Genomic DNA, 21,076 nt, shown 5'->3' on the forward strand with positions numbered 1-21,076 from the left:
AATGTGTCTTCAGAATTATTGCCGGAAGGTTTCGTTTTATAAGCCTATACAATTGCAAAATTTTCCGCACACTCTCTAGCATTCCGAACAAATGCACAAAATATGCATTTAGCTGGCCACACGTTCAGATATAGTCTTCACACAATGCATAGGCAAGTTGAAAATGCTGCCCAAATATGACCGCCACTAAACTTTTAAGATCAGCTTTAACTGGCCGCTGTTCATAAAGAGAAATATTCTTAAAACGTGGAAATCATGTTAGTGAAGCAACATTCACTTAATGTAAACGCGCGTAATATTGGTATGCAAATCCCAGGCTGTCTACCAGCAATTGAGACGTTTGGAAAACAAATACAGAAAAGACTACAAATAAAGCCGCTACAATCTAGAGTCACCGCACCTGTTCAACTATCACCAAGAAAAGTAAAGTTCTTTTTTGTTGCAGGTTTAGGCGTAGCTTTATTTTTCAGCCATTGTGATCAATTTAAAGAACATTTCAAAAGTAATGTCGATTTTGTGACAGCCGGAAGGGGCCCTGCAAGAGCATCCAACAAACATGGATCTCACAAAAACAAGTTCTTTGCTACGATGGGTTAGAATTGGGTGCCGTCCCAATCTTACCAAGGACTGTTTCAGAAATAAATATTTTAGACACCAATGTTTGCTAAACGCTGGGTTCAAAAATTTTCACCGATGGACGTACGTATGCATGAAAGAGACAATATGCTACATAGACATACAATGACAGTAATAAAAAGTTATTCTGTTGTCTGCTGTATCTTCTTTTTCAAGCACATTGAATAAGAGGAAATATGTTTTACCGATGATCCCCGCGGACCAATATGCTAAATTATTACACGCATTGTGAAGTACAAAACCTCCGTGCTACAATGAAGGACCGGAACGGAGTGTGCCTGAATCTATAATTCTAACGTCCACTGAAAACAAATCGCGCTCGTGCTCCAGGCTGTCATCAACATCAGTTTACCAGGTCATTTGCGCAGCGATGACACCGCAGTGTCAGGTCTCCTGTCACAGCTGCCGATCAAAGTGCGGGACCAAGTGGGTTCCCCAGCTCATGTGATACCACTCAACCTCTTTCCTAGGTTGTGCAGGTGCCCGTGAAATGCAGCGGTGGCTCAATAATTCAGCAGCGCAAGATGGGACAAGGCAAGAACCTAAGAGAGCACCAATAGATGCGCTAACATTTAACGGATATTCTTCATTACAAGTGAAAATATGTAGGTTTCCCCAATGAAGAGCACTCTAGGCGACACCTGCACTTCTTATGAGTTCTGAACGCGGAAGCATTAACGTCATTTCAACGGGCCTGAGTGATACACTTCCGAGTAATGAACTCCTCGTGGGTAAGCGAGTCCGTTGAGATGCTCGGCACGTTTTGATTTGGCCTTACGGAGGCGCATTTCGAGCGCAAGCGAGCGCTTGCGCGGAAAAGGAATGCGCAGATAATACAGGCTTCTTTGAGCGAGGTTGATGTGCCGTTGCGACTATGCCCTCACGCAACACCTGGTGCGCTACTAGGGCAGAAAGTGTTCCCTTTCGCCCACTCTGCTGAACACCTTCTATGTGGTGTTTCTCTGCTCCGTCGAGGCACGCCCGTGCCGTGGTGTCGCAGCCACTGGGAACTCCATCGAGGCGCGCTCGTGACATGTCCTCGTAGCCAATGGTAATTTACGTGCCCTTCCGCTGCTACAGGTGACACGCGCGGGATTTATCGCTCAATGGGCCATTTGACGTTTTCGTACCAAAAATGGCAGTGTCGGCCAAAAGGCGAAGCATTGATAACTATAGCAAAGTATGCTCTGAAAGCTACATCTTCATGAATGCTACATCTTTGCTGTGCATGGTGATAACGTATTTGGCTAGCGCACGAGCCAATGTCTTTATGCATATGATATGCCTAAATCAGTTCGCGGGGCTGTTGGTTCTTTTAAAACGGAACCTGGGTTTCTTGAAAGCCATACATCGGTCACTTGTTTAGTAGAATTCAAGAATTGCATAAATTTGTGATGCACCACTTGTCTTTGCTTGTGGAATTCTGGACAGTGTAATATTACATTTAGTTCTCTTCTTATTTCGCTACCCGCGATGTCATTTACAAGATGATAAGCTACAAAATCGCCCAGCTTGTGTCTTTTACGCTTGTCATTGAACTCCATATAAGGTCCTTAACATTATCAACGAATGAATGATCAACATTAGAGGAATAACTTGGCAAAGCCCCATTGTTATATTCAATGAAGAGTAAGTCAGCATACCGTCCATGCGAGCATTGCTCCTGCTGTCGTTGTTAACGTGCGCTTAAGCAGCGGTGCAACCGTCGAAAAGCATGCACAGGTGCTTCGTGACCACTAAGTTTACGTTGTCCGTGGGGTGATCTGCATCACCAAATACCTCTCAGATGTCATTTTAAATAACGTCAGCGTGGACCAGAAGTGCCAGAAGAAGGTCGAACACTCTCATTTACTAGAAGACATCGGTTATATGAGCAGTGCAATATCACTGTCGGAGTCATAATCTAAACTATCCAATAATCCAGACGTGCAATTGTGACTATGAAGCCGTGGCATGAAGTGAATGTTCTATCTTCCGCGTGCCATGAAGTCCAATTTTCCAAAGTGTGATGGTGCTTGGATGTGTCTCCACTGAGTGTAATGTGATGCCCCCACGCGTCTTTTCACAAGGACTCAGGATTACTTTGAATAGGTACGCAAAACTACTGTCATTGTTGTGAAGCCTTGGTTGGTTAGGGCAGCTGCCGGAGGAGCTTAATTACATGTGGCATAAAGGCGAGGCTTCCTGTCATACCGCTGGGGAAACTGAGCAGTTATTGTGCGATATTAATTTCGATTCCCCAGGTCCCAACGTCTGGCCACTTAACTACCGTGATTGAAATCTTGTGAGTCAATATTTGTGTGGCGAGGTTTAGCAGGTAGCCCACCGTAACTGCACCGCACCGCAACACCAAGACCCTGCTGATCGACAAGATTAGGGCGACTTTTGCGGCTGTCCCTCGGCTCTCCCTTCCGGTTTTGTCTAGTGAAAGGCGCGTGTGCCAAATTCAGGAGCCACGTCACGGCGGTTTTGGATGCTGAGGGTAGATTTTCTGAGTGATGTGACTTTGCAATAGTTTAATCTTTCTGTATATTTATCCTGTGTTCAATATTTTTAGTTTATTATACTATACTTATGGCCTCTTTCGTATATCACATTCAAGTGCCAAATTTAGCTCGAACACCCTCTAATACTATAATATCCTGTTAAACAATAAACGTGTAGCACCCACATCTGCTACGCTGTCAGGGCGCGTAGGAGCTTACCTGCAAAGCTGATAATTGGAGCTTAGGCTCCAATTAACAGCTCTGCAGCTTACGTGTCGGCCATTATTTCTTGTGGGCTCCACAGTGGTCACCTAGGACCAAACATGACTAAACCTAGAAACAATGCGGCAAATGACGCGCTCGCCACGCCTGGCCCATCAACCGAGTGAAGCCCTCGCCTCCCCGATATTGCAAAGGTGCGATTTCAGCTACCACCTTTTTAGACGCACAATCCCCAGGTATGGTTTGTAGAGGCCGACGCGCAACTCAACCTGCACCGGATCACTTCGCAGACGATGCTGTACTAAGAAGTGATATAATCTCTATCACTGGAAGTAGTCAGCGACCTCGCCAACGTACTCAACCAGCCTTTTGGAGAAAATCCGTATGAGCGCTTCAAGGAAAAGATCCTGACGCCTACCATACCTTCGGAACGCACTCGCCTGCAACAAATTTTCACCGGCGCAGAACATGGTGATAAACTTTCCTTCCCAATCCTGCACCGGATGCGGCAGCCGTTGGGCGAAGGTAACTTTACCACCCACAGTGCTTTGCTCAAGGAACGCTTTCTGCCGTGCCTTCCCCAACCTGTCCGCCTCGTCCTTGCTGCCGCTGACGACACGACGCCAGACCGCCTGGCTCACCTCGCCGATAAGATCCCCGAGGCTGCCGCTCCTTCGGCTTCTGCCGTTGCGCCTACGCCTGATTCCTCAGTGATCGCCCATCCTTTAGCGCGCATTGAGGACCTCACAGCTGCCATTACTTCATTTCACGAGCCCTGACGACGCCAGCGCTCTTCAAGATCGCGTGCTTCGTCGTCTTCTCGCCACACGTGGGCAAAGACCCCTCAGTTCTAGCGAACCTGCTGGTACCACATGCGTTCTGCGCATCGCGCTAGGAAGTGCACGCCACCTTGTCAGCAAACAACAGGAGGGATCACTTACGGCCGCTGTGACCCCCCCCCCCCCCCCCGCTCGAGCTTTCTATACTGCTCACCATTACGGACAAGATTGCGGGCATACTTTCCTTATCGACACGGGTGCGCAGGTTATTGTAGTGCCCCCATCCCGAAATTATCGTCAATCGAAGCCTCGCAGACAGTCTATCCATGCCGCTAACGCCTCTGCCATAGCGACATAAGAGTTTCGTTCACTTATCATTGGCCTTGGATCACGCGGCACGTTCCGCGGGATTTTTGTCACCGCTGGCGTCATTCATCCTATCATCGGTTCGAAATCCCTGTCCTTGTACAGCCTTGATGGGCGCATGCGGCACCAATGGCTTATCGATGGCACTACTCGTATATCGATCGTTAGATTTCTCTCGCGAGTTGTTTGCCTGTTTGCCATTCGCACACTCGTGCCGTCAAGGCCTTACGAGAAAACTTTGGCCGAGTTCGCCTTGCAATTGGCACACCTTGCAATTGGAACAAACCTTCCTACCACACGGTTCCTCACCAAATCATCACACGTGGTCGCCTGGTTTCTACCCGTCCTTACCGGTTCTTTGGCGAGTGTCTTGGCATCGCTAAACGGAAGTTTGAACACATGCTGCAACTCGGCTTTATTCCTCCTTCATCCAGCTTCACCACTGCATTTGTTACCAAAGAAGGATCGTAATGATCGGCGTCCATCTGGAATCTACCGTGGTCCAAATGCTTAAACTGTTGATGACGGCTACCCCCTTCCCCATATGCCAGATTTCACGGGTGCAACGTCTTGAGAAAAGTTCATCTGGTTAAGGCCTTCAAAGCACCCTGTCAAAGTGGATGCAGAGCAAAGATGTTGCCGATGTTAGACAAGTATCATCACCCCAATTGACGTTAGAGGAATTTAGACAAGCACCACAACTACGAACACGTTCGACAACTAACACCTGCTTATGTAATACGTTTTTTTTCCCTCTCCCATCGTTGTTTTCTGGCTTGTCGAGTAGGAAAGGAAAAGTCCTCACGAACATAGAAACCAGAACCTCTTAGATTGTGTGCAGAAGCCAAGATACGTCATTTATCTATAAAATATGTCACTTTTGCAACAAATGATAGGTCTGCACTTTTCATCTGCGAACTTACCTAGCCTATGTGCTCTGTCAAACTGTGGTTGTTAAAGCGACACCAAGTTTCTGTGGGCAAAATTAAATTATTTTCTCCTCCGATGCTGCCCAGTCTTCTCGAGCATCATTTTCTAGGCCAAAGAACAGCAAGTTTGAGCGTCTCATTCTATTTTATTTATCATCGCACCGTGAACAAATTTTTTCTATCTGCTCGTAAAAGTTACACAATGAATCGGAGCCCGAGCGCTGGCCACCTGGGCAGTGGTGGCCTTAATTCCATTGCAGAAATCTTTGTACAAAGTAGCCTGACCGCGCCATCTGCGGCAGACTGCTTGTCGTGGGCTGATTTTAGAACAGCCCGCAATCTCGCATTCACTTCTCGAAATCAACGCGCCGTTTCCGAAGCAGCCGCACGATCATTTTTTACGCAGTTAGGTTCGCAACTAAAGGAGCCTACCCTTCCTCAAGCTTGAGTATTTTTACTGTTCTGGTGACATCAGCTACCTCTAGTCTATGTCTTGTTTCCAATATAACGGCAAAGGAATCGGTCTCCGTCATATACAATGGGCTCGGGTTTGACTCAATATCACTGGAAAGTACATGCAAATGTACAAATAAAGCGAAAAAAAACATCTACCCAAAACGATAGCATTCGTTTAAGTACATCAACCAAATGCGTCGGGCATGACACCTCAAGTAAGCAGTAAGTTGCTGGACTTCGAAGACACACTGTTATTCAAGTAACTAACCTGCAAGAGCAGCGAACGTGAGTTGGACATCCTTGCAAAGGTGTCGTGCCCAACTGGTCTAGTCGATGGTCGGCGTTTATATCCCGTTACGGCATTGGCGTGCTCAGTGGTGAGTGAAGTGGTTGAAGATCCGTATTGCCAGGCGCCAGTGCTGATCGTGTCCAGAGTTGGCACCGGGTATGAAAGTATTGGCCAAATGGGTGGCTGATCGTCGACGTTCAACAGGCAGCAACCCCACACCTCGGAGCAGAAGAACCACGTAAGGGTAATGCAGAAGTGGTGGACGGGAGTTGGCCATCCGTGCAAAAGTGCTGTGTCAACTCAACTACGACATGGTGCCGTGACCAAGATAGCGGCTACTTCTCTTTCGACTGGCCAAGTAATACCACGTACTACCGTAGTATTGCCAAGTAATGGCAGGTGGGATCCGAAAACTAGAAGAGAGGTTGACCGCAGCAAAAACAATATTCGCCTGGACAGTACAGGGTCAAGCTAAGATACCAGCAACAATAACGGATAATCAACCGTAATGGTACTAACGTCAACGAGGATAACGCTGACGTACAGACAGAACTCAAATATTTCTGCGATATCGAAAAACTAGGCATCAACACTAAAGTGACAACAATTTGACGCCACACCACTGCACCAAGAAACAGCTCCACTTCCGCCTGACAAAGTCAACGAGTGACAACAATGTCATGTGATCAATGTAAATTTCGCGGTTATGTTGCTTATAAAAGAGGCGATGGAAGGCAGTATAAAAGAGTATGTTGCAATATTTGTATGTGCTACTACACGAGCTGTACATCTCGAAATTGTGGAAAACACAACAGAAGCATTCTTGCATTCATTCCGAAGATTTACAGCGAGACAAGGTCTATGTTGCGTCCTATACAGTGACAACGCAAGGTCTTTCAAGAAGGCCAATAGAGACATCAGTCGTATCATTAAAGAACTACAGGAAGAAGTCTCCAAAAGAGCAAGCCAAGGAGATAAAATAAAATGCAAGTACAACACAGAACAAGCGCCTTGGTGGGGAGGCTTTTAGGGAAGGATGGTACGAAGCATGAAACCAGTATTGAGAAAATTCATTGAAAAAAGACTGTGATCAAGAGATGCAAATAATCACAACTGAAGTTGAAGCTGTCCTTAATAACAGACCGTTGAACTATGTATACAGCAAACTGGATGAAGCTCTGCCTATTGTGACGACGGATATATTTGGTGGAAAGCATAGTACAAAGACAGTACCCAAGGTGAAAAAAGGTCAGCATAGAAGAAATAAGGAGAAATAAACAAAAGATCACGAAAGATCGGTGGAAAAAATAGCACAGAGGATCTATGAAAAAAATTCAGAGAGCAGTGTAACGCAAGAAAGCAAGAAACAACAGTGAACCAAGGAGATATCGTTTTGGTCGGTACACACACTCCTAGATCCTTCTAAAACCTGGCTATGGTCATTGAATTATATTCTGAAGTCAACGGAAAGCCGCACTCTTAAAAACCAGAGGACGACTTGTTCGTTGAGCTGTACAAAATTTTTACACACTTCAAAGTTGCTTCCTTTGATAAGAAGAAAACTTTTTGCGGCTGTAAGCTATTAAAACTCATGGGAGCAGACAAGAGGAGAAAGAACAGCACAGCGAGCACCAAAGGCGAGGGCGGTTATAAAGCAATAAAAAAAGAAAAGAGTCTTGATTTCGTTCACATTTAACGCAGCTGCCTCGTGTCGTTTCTGCAACACCCATTCCATCTTCATCTGACCTCATCACGCCGTCGTCGCTGCGTTCAAGTTTGATCATCCTCATCACATCATAATTTGCCGTAATGCCGCAATAACCGTGCAACGTCGTTCTATCGACGTCATTCAGCCTCGGCGATATGTTATAATCATGCTTTCGTTATTCAATAGTGATTATGGTGAGGTGCCGTCGTCGCCAATGTGCCGTCGTCAGTTGCTTTCACACACCCGTTGTCATACCATTGTTGCCATTCCGTTTATTTAGTTAGTATGCCCATGTTTCCATGTTTATACGGGCGATAAAACTACTAACCTTACTCCGTATAGCTGCCCACTAGTTTGCTATCGCAATCGATGCTTCGCCTGTAAGGCGAGACCGTGACTTTTTTGTAGACCCCTTCAAAGCAATGGAAGACGGCAATTGCCAAATAGCTATTCTTTAGCAGATTTAGAACGCCCCAGAACACTTTTCACAACCCGTATCTCACAAAACACAATGCACGGCACCCGTGTATGATGAAATGGGGTCTTCATGAGCAGTTTTTGTTCGTGAAAAGCAGGAATGAAGTATATTTGTGGTCTAATGTGTCTTTGAAACAACAGTCATTGATTCAGTGGAGCAATCACATGGTTTCTCAACGAACCAGCGTTTGAAAGTGCGCATGCGTATTCTGTGAGAAGTTTCGATTTACATTTATCTTGCAAGGATTTCATTTTGTAGCAGGCAGTCTCGCCGGTGGGTATAAAATTTTCCCGATTTTTCTTCTTTGTTTAGGCTGCGAAGCATTAACTTGTTTTGCTTGGATTCATACGGATTATTTTCAGCATTTGTTATGGTGTTCGACCTACGCGCTAAAACAACAGAAGCTGGTTTCTCACACTACACAATTCAATTGCACTGCGCTATCATATGGCTAGTCCTAGGCGCAATAAAATCAGTGCCACTGTGATTTTAGGAACAGTTCTAAACGTTTTTCAGGACACTTGGCACCACCCACGACTGTAGAAATACCAAAGCGTGTGAATAGGGACAATTCCACTTTCTTTTGTTGAATATCCTCAGTCTTCACTGTTCTTTCCCGCCCTCATATGGAAGGAGAATAAGCATGCCAGAACAAAGTACAACATTTGCGGACTCCTCCGCCTTCTTTGAAAGAGGAGCCCATCTATCTCTATAATTTGTTAAACCTTTTCCTGCCGACTGTTCTTTCAGAGAATCACCAAGGTATTCGTTTTTTTTAAATGACTGATTTCTTGTGAACCGCTTTCAAAAATGCAATACGAGCAGTTCTTTCTGTGTTTTTTTTGTGTTTTGTGTTTCACCTTTTTACCTTTGCCTTTTTTGTGTTTTACTGTGATATAATATTTTCTTATTCCCAAATTGTAAATGGGCAAAGCGGCGGTAACAGTCGGTTTAAAGTGGGATTTTCAAGGAAGAGAATTTAAGCGTACATTATCGTTGACGTGGCAAGGGAAAAAAATACAGTTGAGGTGCTGTCGGCAAAGTGTTTTTCTTAAGCCACGTGGCCGCGACCGAGACCGACAAACACTTTGTTTATTTGAGCGGAAGAAACGTCCAAAACCAGCATGATCAGGCATGGATAATGGTGGCCGTCGTCGCTAAAGCCACCTTACATCGCTGGCCATTTCATAAAGCTTGGAGAAACATACCTCTGCTTCTTTCGCGCCAACTGCGTAATGGGTGCAACAATTTGCGGGAAGCCGGCGCCCTCTTAAACCGCAGCATTTGCAACAAAACGAACAAACGATGGACACTCGGCTATGGCACTCGTTATATGTTGGAGAAAGGACAAAGTTTGATATTTGGGATAGATTGACGGCTCTTGACTTCTGGCATGTGGTTTCCTTCGATTTGCTAGTTTTGCTTATTATATTCATCATCAGATATGGCGCAGTGACTAGAGTCTATTCTCACTTTCGCTTCGCCGGCAACAGCCGCGGGGGGAGGGAAGGCGTTCTATCAAGTTCTGTTTACGACAGGGTTTTCTGTTGGGCCTAGGACATCATGTCAAGTGTTATTTGATGTGAATAAAGTTCACCGTTCTCAGACATTAGTTACTTCATTTTCACACGGAATTTTGTTGCATAATGTCAAACTTGACGTCATCGACAATATGTTGGTGTCAAGGAAAATGGCCAAGTGTGCTGTCCCCATGTATCAATAATTTTATGTATGATAGTTACGGTCGTAGAAAAACAATACTGTGCATTTTTCGCTATGTATTTTGCTCCCGCGTTTGCATGCAGCAACCGCAGTTTAAACACCAAGTGCGCTGTCGTATCACCAATCTGTAGAGTCCACCTCCTTGATACCGAAAGTGTAACAGTCTCGTAAGAAGCAGTTTCATAGCAAACTGTTGGCGGTCGTACTGACGCTTGCCGTTATTTTTCAACAGTAAGTACCGACTAAGTTTTGAATACGTAGAAAAAATAACTCGACAATGCAATTGCAATGTACGGTTAGGATACGTCGCGTGTACCTACTCAAGACCACTGGAAGAATGAGTTAATTATCGGACTAGTTTGTCTGATAACCAAGACGCGTTAATCCCGTTTGTTTGTCTGAAGGTAATTTTGCTCGTCCAGGTGCAAATTGCCAACCGGCGATGTTGACACTGCTTTAGGTAAAGGTTTGGCCCGTGTCTCTGCATATGCACTGCTAGCTGATTGTCGTATGGGGAATTCCGACCAACGAGCACTTTCTGAAACGAGGATTTAATGTATATATGTACCAACCCCTTTGTCCGTAGAAATATATTCGTCGAAAGCCGGAAAAAAATAATCGAAATACGCGGCCATTGGCGATGGGCAACATGTTTACAATATTTCCCTCTGATTGTACGCGTTCTAGCTCCTTGTCCACTGCTGCGTTATAACAGAAAGGTGAGCAGTCTCTTTCCGAGCAGAGCAAAACATAGCAACAAAGCGGGTAGCTTCTTCTGCCGTCATAACTGAACGTTCGTTTTCGTTGCCTTGCCATTTCTGAGCTTGAAGTGAAAACAGATGTTGCTAAGAAGACTATTCAACACAAAAGGTTCGGCTAGTTGGTGATAACATACCTTGTATATGACAAGCGTTAAGGAACGCGGACAGAAAGAAGAGATATGTAGGCTGGACGGCTGCTAGACATCTATTGAAGGTTTAATGACGAAAAACAGGCACATACTTGCGCAAAAACTTAAAAAAGACGATGAAGTCGTGGTTGTCACTCAAAAGAATTCTTGTGCCGCTTGAGATGCGAATTTTCCTTTGCTTGCAAGACCCGTGAAGTTCTACCCACACAATCATCAATTTCGATGGCCTTGAAATCCTCGAAAATTTCTCAAGCTTGCAGCGTCGCAAATCTGCGCAGGACACGGGTGCCCTGAAAGTCAGGCCTACGCGAGCACCGCAGGCACTGATCTACCAAATGTCAGCTCCCCGACAATGACTTAACAGCTGCGCGATGTTCTTTTATTCATTTACCACAGGAAAGTGGGGTCCCGTACACCACACTCACTCTGTCCTGTAAACGTGGGGTGTGTATTATTGTGCAGCTGGCCTGGGCAGCACCATTCACGATATTGCGCATAGGTATAAGCCTACCAGTCGCCGATAAAACTACCGTTATGCCGCATTTTTCAGCCATCTCCATGAAAGTTCATGAAGGTATGGCACAACCAAAGATCGATCGCGAATTTTTAGACTCAAGCCGACTGTGGCTTGTCTTGCCCCCGAATTCACTACTTTAATCATACTTCCTGCAATAAAGCCAGCAGTTCCGCGGAAAAGCCAGCATTTCGCAGGTGTAGCACGATGATCACAAGACATTGTGAGAGCCGTGAGCATGTACTTTTATGCAAATACCCCTTTCACAAACTTGTAATGGGCCGAAATGTGACTAAGAACTAGTTTTTTGGACTGTGGATGGTACTTTCAGCACACATGACCGTCATGCATAATGATACTGATATCGAGAAACTGGAGGGATCCCGCTTCAGGTAATTCTAACCGAAATTTCAGCCCTATGCAACAAAATTCCAGAACCATAGGCGCTTAGTTCACAAGCTCTTCAGAATGTCCAGGGCGCACATCCTTTAGGATAAATGAGTAATCATCAACGTATCTGAAAATTTATAAAATCTTAGCGGCTCATGTTTTGTCAACGAATCTGGAAATCCGTTTGACACAAAATGATGAAAGCATATTACTTAGAACAGGAGCAATAGATGATCCAATACAAATCGCCTCTTTTTGAGCGACAGGGGTTTGATTAAAAGCAACCGTTGTAGAAGCTAGATAAAATCCTAATATAAACACAAAGTTGGCAATGTTAAATCCAGTGCAATTTTCATAGGCACCAGGACAAAATTCATCGATGCTTTTACGAACAGCACAAGGAAGTTGGCTTTGTGGGATAGAATACGAGATCTACTACATAGACAGAAAAGGTGTATAGCGGCCGCTTAGGACACCCGTACTTGGAAAGACAATCTAAGACACTTTTTGAATTTGGCACGAGCTAAGGATTATTCGCTTGAAGCAATTTAAGATGCTTTTGCAGGCATGTAGAGAAAGCGCCTTGCCAAGAATCATTCCGGGTCACAATCGTCCTTAACGGAATCTCCTCCTTCGGCTTTCTTTGCATTCTTGTAACTCCTGCAACGATTTTTTAAGTTTGCCCGACATGGCTGACGCGCCGTGTATCGTAAATATATGTCCCAAAAATTCACTTCAGTACTTCTGAAATAATTTACCGTTGAAGTATATCAGCATAACATTAAAGAATTTAAACTGGCTACTCTAAATACTCTGTCGTAAAGCTAGAATTTACAGTAGATTTACCTTGGCATGCTATATCTCAAATTGAATTTAACCTTAAGGAGAACGAGGTGAGCATAAGTTCGAATTTAGTCAAAACCATTGATTTCAGGATGATCTTCGTTCGTTACTATTATGCGATTTTCTTGACTAAGGAAACTTTATTTAGGCCCTAAAACTTATGGCTTCTGTACAGAATGATTGCATTTGTATGTTATCATGACCCTTTGGGGAACCAGCGTTGGGCAGGAAGCAGTACCATATCGACGTTTGCTTTAACCCACTGTGTTCATACAAGATTTATACACGGAAATGGACATTGTAGGAGCCATATGCATTCATTCCAGGCAGCACAATACATAGTTGGCCCCATGTTCGTTTTGAGCCGGCACTGGTGAGATCTGGGAAGGTACGCTGTTGCCTCCGTAATACCAGTGCTGGCAAAGCCACTGTATCAGATATCAAGTGCTGGCCCTGGCTCGCCGGTGAAAGCCCGTTAATGGCTAAGCCGGGCAACGCAGCTAGCTATCCCGGGCCTGCTTTGCCGTTAGAGGGCCGTCAGTGGCTGCACGTCTCCACACATTGGCTATCAACCTCCATTCAATGCTATAGGCATTGCCACGTTGTTTAGCAGTTCTGATAGGCCCGTCAATATCGGCCTGTAAAACAAAACAGAATATTAACATTAGTTTTCCCGCAGTGTTCGCCGGCCATTTCTGAGTATATATGGTATACACCTCGCAATATTGATTAAAATTTTTACCAATCACGCCAACGGCAACGACAATCACTCGGGACAGTATTTTTTTTTGTGCTTCTCACGAAATTGGGTATGTTCTGCATATTTTTTATTGCGAAGGCTTTTAATTTGACGTAATTGTTATTATTGTGTTGAATCATTAGATCGGAGTTTGTTTACAAGTGGTGCAAGCGCACTATGTTATAACGCATCAATGTGCGCTTTCCGGGTGCATCCTTCATAGGCGCAATAACAAATTCATGGGGGTATAGAATTAAAAAGCATATGCGCTTACATTTGCGTGCTTTAATAGTTTCGCTGATAGGTAATTTCAAAATACTGCATAGTTTTATGGTGCAATTATCTTTGCACTTCACCCAGGAAAGCTCCAACAGCATAGTCAGTGGCGGCCTGGTCATTAATTGTCGGGCGGTTGTCTATTTGGAATTCTTTTCAATATTAGATTAAATTGATCGCTGACTTTGCGTCTTATATAATCTAATCAATAAAACAAAGAATGTTTTTACTTTGCAAAGCGGCATACATCAGCTCGCTCGTCTTTGTGCGGCATATGGTTGATCAGCCTTAACATTTTTAGTGTAAAACAAAGAGTATCGCGCATTCCGTATCAAATTCAGACTCCCACTTACGCCCTCAACGGTACACCTCTGCCAACTTTTTCCTCTTATAGATATATCGGGATACACATCACACACAACATTTTTGGAATATGTATGTTGAGTTTTTAACTAACAATGCTAACAGCATGCTTGCTATTTTCTTCTCACGTGTAGCCAGTGCGTTTTCTGTAAAATCAACGCTTGGTCTACCTTGTTTCAAATCACAGCGTATGTGATCTCACTTGAGTTTGCTTATTATGGTTTATTTTATTACTCCCGCTCGATGAAGGACAGTTTCTTCTACCTCCCACCTACGTTTCGTTACGCAGCGGCCACGAATTCGAAGTGGCACATGACGTACTAACCAATTTTTGCACGCACGAGCAAAGACTGGAAACATCTCCTTCATTCTGCAAAAAAGGCGCGTTTGAAGAGCGCACTTTTTTATGTAAAGCTTTCGGGCTTTGACACTGTACTAACATAGGTAAATTAATATGGCGAACTTGAATGAGATCCCTGTGCGCGCTTCTTGGGCATAACTTATACGTTATGCGCCGCGTAAGGTTTTGTCGCAAGGTTTCTTAGATACGGCTGTCGCTGCTTCGCTTCTATTCACTGTTTTTCTCAGGGGAGGAGGAGGAATAAATATTTATAGCGGAACCAGCGCTTTAAGATGGCCGGGCCTAAGCCTCCCATGAGGGGACGTTGAGGGCTTGCCTCGCCGCCGCCTCACGGGGGTGCTGGGTCGCCCAGGTTTGGTCGTCGAGGGCGGAGCTCCGCAGAGCCTCACGCAACCTCGACGAGAGGGTCGTGGTGTTAATGTGTGTGTACTGTGCTGGGCACTCCCACAGCATATGCGGAAGCGTAGCCGGGTGAGTGCCACAGCACCGGCAGTTGGGGGTATTGTAAACTTCAGGGAATATAAGGTGGAGGCGGGCGGGTGAAGGGTACGTATTTGTTTGTAGCAGACGCAGGGTGGTAGCCTGCGCCCGGCTGAACTTGGGGTGAGGTGGGGGGAATGTTCGGCGACTAAGGTAAAATGCCTTAACGAGATCGTTGTAAGTAGTAAGACTGTCCCTGGTGTCCAACTCGTCTCCAGTGTCTCCCGCGCGGTTGACTAGTCCTCGCGCGATGGAGTGGGTGACCTCGTTGAGGTTGTTGTTTTATTTATCTAGAAGCAAGAAATGCATGGGGCACGTTAGCAAGTGATGCTGTGCGCCGGACTACCCGCTTGCGCACACGTTGTCTTGCTCTACCATTCTCCTGGAATGAGCAGCATGAAAAAAAAAACATTCCTTGCGCGCTTTCAGTTGTTCTGGACGTACATTTGTCATCCCTTACACTTCAGCCATTATATATAATAAAATCGGCGCAAATGCTACTGCTAGTTCAGCCGCAGCTTCTCCAAAAGAAATAATAAATAAATAAATAAATAAATAAATAAATAAATAAATAAATAAATAAATATAAAAAAGAAGAAAATGTGTGCGTGCCGTTCTTCACTACTGCCTGCAGAGTATGGAAACACGCACTACGTGAGCAGGCGAAGAGACGTCAAAACACCTTGAAAGCGTTTCGCTCTTACAGGTTTTCCCTCCGTCCCTTCGCTTTGCAGTACCGAAGGTATGCACTGTGTATTATGCGCCCAGCTGAGCCTTTGCTGCTACTCAGAACCGGATGGGTGCGCAAAGAAGCGTGGATGCCCTGTCAAATTTGTTGCTCCCTAAGCAGGGTGGACCTCTACCGCTGCCAGAAAAACGTGGTGACCCTCGGTCTCTCGGAGGAGGAGGGATCTGTACACATTCTTCTTCTGCCTGTGAGAAGTCGTTGTCCACTTCGCTTGCACCACGTTTTGTTTGCGAAACATATCCCGGCCACGGCAGGCCGCATTTCGATGGAGGCGAAATGCAAAAACGTCCGTGTGCTTGCGTTGTAGTGCACGTTAAAGAACCCCAAGTGGTCAAAGTTAATCCGAGCCCTCCACTACGGCGTGCCCCATAATCAGAACTGGTTTTGGCACGTACAACCCCAGAAAAAAGATGCTTGCAAAACATGCATCCACTTGCCCAGCAGTGTGTTCAGTACCAGCGGCTTGACGTCCGCGATTACAAGTTTGTTGCCATTCTGCTATCAGGTGAAACATGAAGAACTAGCCAAACGTCTCAAAATAGAAACGTCGGAAAACTGCATTTATTGCGAAATAAGATCGTGAGTATCGGAAGCGAAAATATCGCAAGGTACGTACAATTGTCTTATTTTTATTCTCAAGTATATTGTTTCAACTAAGCGCATTGCGTACTATTTGTATTGTTTTTACAGACATAATGGACGGACGCTTACGAACAGGGTGACTATAACATCGCGACGTTTTTTCTACTTAAATTGTGATTCAGCGTTAGCTGAAACGCCATATTTGTTCGAAAACATGCAGCACGGCACATTCCGGCTGAGACACTCAAGAAGACCAAAATTGGATTGCCGTAATTCCTCACTCAGGAAGTACATTCTGCGAGCTCACTGGTGTTCAGAACTTCCTGCATCGCTGGAATCTGTTGTTTTGTAGCTTGGGTCTTTATCGTGAAACAATTCACCCTTTCTTTAATATATGTGTTCTAAAAGCGTATGCATTGCAAATGGCTGAGTACAGCTACCCACAAGCACTATACCAGAAGTCTTGTGATGAAGGCCAAGCATAATTCACCATAATTGGCTAGTTATAGAACAAAAAGCGCATATTTTGATGCAGGTGCGTTTTCTACTTAATTTTTGCGTATTTCAGGATTTTTTTCCGCGTAAAGAACTTTTACGAATGGAAAGATCATGCCTGTGGGAGGTTGCCTTCGATATAATGAGCGCATCCTCGGCCGTGCCGTTCAACTGTTGTACAGCCTGAATGGTAAGAAAAGCAAGAGAGCCTTTTTAACAGTGCGGCTATGCCAGGTGACAACAGGTGATATGTATTTATTTATTACTTTTGTGACCCTTGCATATATTCTGCATGGCTAGCAGTGTTAGAATAGTATATGTATATGTATTGGATGCAGATGCTGGCTGTGAGAAGCAGCAGGTCGACATCAATCAAGCACAAGACTTCATAAAATGTGGCTGCCAGGCGCCATCGACGGAGCACGAGGTCGCAGGATCATATCCCGGCCGCGGTTACAGTATTTCGATGGAGGCGAAATGCAAAAAACGCCCGTGTGCTTGCGTTGTAGTGCACGTTCAAGAACTCCAGGTGGTAGAAATTGATATGGAGCCCGCCAATACGGCGTGCTTCATAATCAGAACTGATTTTGGCACGTAAAATCCCAGAAAGAAAGAAGGCGCCGTCGACTGTGTTAATGGCAGAAGCGGCGTTACGCCGAAGCGGCTGAACACGTTCAGCATCTTCTGAGTGCCTCTTCTGCGAGACCAGCCTCAACCTCCTGTGCCGTGAGAGTCACAGCTTTCGTAGGTGACCCGCAGGACTGTTGGAACACGAGCAACAATCTGTATGAACCCATTTTAATACCAATAAAGAAACCATGTATCATTATTTGATGATTTTATGGTAGATCATGGTATGTTGCATCGCACTACCGTGCATAATTTGCGCGATTATAAATCGTAGGGAATATTGGCATCGCCTACATACATTGAAACCTGCCAATATGGCCATGCCAGTAGGTAATGCGGGACAATAAATTGGCTAAAGGCGGCAGACCCGGGTATTAACCAATACCGGCGCTGCCAGTAAGCAAGGTGGGAAGATAGAATGGCAATGAATGGCACAGCCGGCGATCTGCCTGTATTGCAGCTGCCACTCAATGACCGATAAAGGCCCCCCGGTGGCATGACCGCACTGGGCCATTCCTGACCCGGGTAGCGCTGCTGGCTTGGTGCCTATATCATGTGCAGGCTTTTGCCATGATATAGCCGTGCTAGGGCCAGCCTGGTTGTGCTGACTGGGATATACTGTATGTTCAACGGTAAGCCGGTGCCCAACAAGGCCAGAAGCTGTCTGCACGTATCTATCTGAGCGAAAATTTTCTCACTAGAAATCGCAGCATTCGATTCAAAAACTGTAGCCTCCACTCGATCGGAAATATTACGTCGCTGGTATTCATCGTTAAATTTTCAGTGCGGCCTTTCGCACTGCTCACCACTTTCACGATTAGCTGCAACAGTGAATTCACTGTTTCAGCGCGAATGGATGCAACCGAAAGAGGCACCTTATGGAGAAAAATGAAGTGAGATTGGTGTTAGTAGTGAGTGCCTTTCTGCTTCTCAACGTTCGGTAAAGGAAAGCTAAGAGCTTCGATGTAGGTTATACACATCGCCTTTACGAATTCGCAATATAGTGTCGCTAGTGCTCAAAATGGTTACACTGCGTAAGAATAATGGCTTGTTGCTTTAAAACTGAAGCAACAGTGAACAAAAGTGGTGCGTGTTTATCTAATGACGTGTGCCTTTTAATACGAAAGCATTATATGCTTCAATACGCGAAATCTCGTCGGCTTCGGCGTGATTGAAAGATGGTATTAAAAATGGCCGACACACAAAGAGCAAGGAACACGTCAAAATGCCCGGGTTGACGTTAGAATTGTCAGGGCGATTTCCGCAAGGAAAGCAAATTAATGCCTAAAAAAAAGAAACTTTCGTTCATTTCGATTTGGGTGGCAATCGAACCGGGGTCTTTCGCATGCGAGACGATCACGCTTCCCGAACGCCACGGCGGCTACACGGTTCTGGCTTACTAAAGTTGTGCCTAGTGTGTGCATCACTGGGCACGTAACGGCGCAGACAATAGGGAGGAGTCGGCGTCACGTTATGAGTTCATAAAATGAGCAAGCTCATGATGTTCCAATGAATACAAACGGTACAATGCTTTCGTATTCCCACATGTATGCAGTGTTAAGTGTCTCTGCCAAATTTCATTCAAAATTAACCGCAAAATGTCACGCCTGTATACTGAAATACTAACACATTTGTTTTCTACATCTGTATCCTTCTCTTTAGGCCTTTATGGAATACTATCAAAGCACCGGTCTGAGAATAGTGGTGCACGGACTGATTGCATTGATCCTCGGCAACTACGTCCAGGTAAATTCAGCTACTAAGGACTAAGCATCGTTTTACATTCACGAAGCACGTATTTATGTTGTAGATCAGAAATTCGCCTATTGTTTTTCGTTTTATAACCAATATAAACTAGGCTTCTGTCCAACACCTTATAGGCAGACAAAAAGGAGTGACTCTGACCCTGAGAGTAGCATAAATTGGTCTCGGGAAGTGCAGGTTCTCTTTAAGCAACAAAAAGTAAACAACGGGACCAATATCCTGCAGGTAAAGTTGAGGCAACGCTACTCGACTTCAGGGCAGCAAAGTACAATTGTCAAAATATTTTCACCAGCAGGACACTTCAGTGAGGCTTCCCTTCACCTAATACAAAATCCGGTAGAGCTATACTCGATAGTCCCAAGATTACTCACATTCTCTTGTAGTGCGTCAACTACGTTCAAGAAAAAGAATACTAATTTGACACGTATAGGGAAGCACTTACACCGATGGTAACCTATAGCGTTGAGCTTGAACTTTACTCTAAAGATACCGACTGCGACATTTTCGCGCTAGGCAACACATAAGGCAAGTGCTGCTGGACCGAATAGAAAAGAAAGACAGAGGCCTGGGAGCTCGCGAGGGTCTCACAACACTGGCATAATGACAATCGCTGACTGTGGCACTGGATGCATCGGCACCAAGATGGCGCACTAGTTTAGACCGACCGAAAACCGTCATTGATTGGAAGAACACTATCAAATGTTCGACAACAATAGCTTAAAATTTACTGTCTGCTACACTCACACCATGTCATAAACGCAGCAACACAGCAGATACTCTAGTTTGCTTAAAGTATGCATGCGGCACAATGATAATAATAAACCCGGAAAACAGAATGCTCTCTTGGCAACAACGAGCCAATTGAAAGGAGTGTTGATGGTGTACGCACTTCACTTTATTGTTTTGTGAATCAAGCGGACGCCACCTCGCTGGTCATCATCTAACTCTGCACGTAACTCTCCATCTATCTCTAACACCACCAGTGAAAACGACACATACAACGATGATGGCGCAAGTGCACTCGTGCCTCAAGCGTTAATATATCTGTGATCAGCAACAAACTAAGATGCGAGCTTGCGCAGCGTCCGCAAGCATACGTGTGGTCCGGGCTTAACATTATTGTGCGGCTTATGTTGGGTTGCTGCAAATGAAAAACATGCGTTTGGATGAATGGATACGCCACTAGCCGTGATGGCTGTAGGGTGCAGCAATATTTCGTGGACGTGTAGCGAGTTTTTTCGCGGACATAAATAAATCAAAATAAAAACATGAGGGAGACTGAAATTTATGAAAATGATGGCTGAGCGGCCTAAACAGGGGTGGGACATATGGTTTGGATTATAAAATAAACCAAGAAACATGGAAGACACCACACCTTCATGACCGGCTTATCAAGTGAGCCTCTTAAACTCTCATGAAGAGTTGATAGTTGACCGTGCACCGGTCTGAAGGGGTGGCGCTGTCAATACCTCGACGCTACCGGCCTAAACAACGCAAATACAGGCTTAAAACAACGCACATAGGGCGGAAAGGTACATCAAAATTTCGACGCTTATAAATTGCACACTGTAAGCGGCCTACTGCGTCTGCGGCCTTTTTTATGTGGCTCCTGCATATGCGGCCCGCATTTAAACGTTCCATAGTAGGGCCGCTTGGCCGACGTCACGCATAACCCCAAATTTTTATGCGGTATTTTAGATCAAATCTGTCCGGCTTAGTAGGTGGCTGAAAATTATGGGGCCCAATGGGTATTTAATTACAAAAAATATTTACTTAAAGACAGATGCTGTCCAGGGCGCTTTTGTGCGCTGTTTCATACACATAGCATAGAACCACATTATAGGAAATTGATAACACACAGCACCCAAGCATGATAACGCTCATCACACCAACATGGGAACTACAGCACA

General features: G+C 45.0%; 1 long non-coding RNA gene across 1 annotated transcript in view; it reads left to right on the plus strand.

Moving 5' to 3' along the window:
- The first annotated feature begins 10,133 nt into the window (after positions 1-10,133).
- Positions 10,134-21,076, plus strand: part of LOC125946832 (uncharacterized) — a 45,429-nt gene continuing 34,486 nt past the window's right edge. Inside the window, exons 1-2 of the long non-coding RNA XR_007467910.1 lie at positions 10,134-10,302; positions 19,065-19,148. This is a non-coding gene — a long non-coding RNA (uncharacterized LOC125946832). The remainder of the gene's footprint in view (positions 10,303-19,064; positions 19,149-21,076) is intronic.

The sequence above is a fragment of the Dermacentor silvarum genome, chromosome 7 (genome assembly GCF_013339745.2).
Source record: "Dermacentor silvarum isolate Dsil-2018 chromosome 7, BIME_Dsil_1.4, whole genome shotgun sequence".
Classification (NCBI taxonomy): Eukaryota; Metazoa; Arthropoda; class Arachnida; order Ixodida; family Ixodidae; genus Dermacentor; species Dermacentor silvarum.